Source organism: Arachis hypogaea, chromosome 16 (genome assembly GCF_003086295.3).
Source record: "Arachis hypogaea cultivar Tifrunner chromosome 16, arahy.Tifrunner.gnm2.J5K5, whole genome shotgun sequence".
Taxonomy (NCBI): Eukaryota; Viridiplantae; Streptophyta; class Magnoliopsida; order Fabales; family Fabaceae; genus Arachis; species Arachis hypogaea.
Window position 1 is genome coordinate 84,445,250 of NC_092051.1, and position 628 is coordinate 84,445,877.

Sequence of the window (628 nt, forward strand, 5' to 3'; positions counted from 1 at the left end):
GAAAAGGTTTACTATTGTTAAACCTGTATCTTCCACCATTATTAAAGCCTTGTTGAGGCTTTTGTTGATCCTTCCATGAGAGATTTGGATGATTTCTCCATGATGGATTATAGGTGTTTCCATAAGGTTCACCTAAGTAATTCACCTCTGCTATTGCAGGGTTCTCAGGATCATAAGCTTCTTCTTCAGAAGATGCCTCTTGAGTACTGTTGGATGTAGCTTGCATTCCATTCAGACTCTGAGAAATCATATTGACTTGCTGAGTCAATATTTTTTTCTGAGCCAATACGGTATTCAGAGTATCAATCTCAAGAACTCCCTTCTTCATAGGCGTCCCATTACTCACAGGATTCCTCTCAGAAGTGTACATGAACTGGTTATTAGCAACCATGTCAATGAGTTCTTGAGCTTCTGCAGGCGTTTTCTTTAGGTGAATAGATCCACCTGCAGAAGTATCCAATGACATCTTTGATAGCTCAGATAAACCATCATAGAATATATCCAGGATGGTCCATTCTGAAAGCATGTCAGAAGGACACTTTTTGGTCAGCTGCTTGTATCTTTCCCAAGCTTCATAGAGGGATTCACCTTCTTTCTGTCTGAAGGTTTGAACATCCACTCTAAGCTT

The 628-nt window shown here is 40.0% G+C and overlaps 1 non-coding gene across 1 annotated transcript; it reads left to right on the forward strand.

Annotated features, from left to right (window-relative positions):
* Nucleotides 1–520: 520 nt before the first annotated feature.
* LOC112761712 (small nucleolar RNA R71) lies at nt 521–628 on the forward strand. The gene has a single exon (XR_003182093.1). It is a non-coding gene; the product is annotated as a small nucleolar RNA R71 (small nucleolar RNA).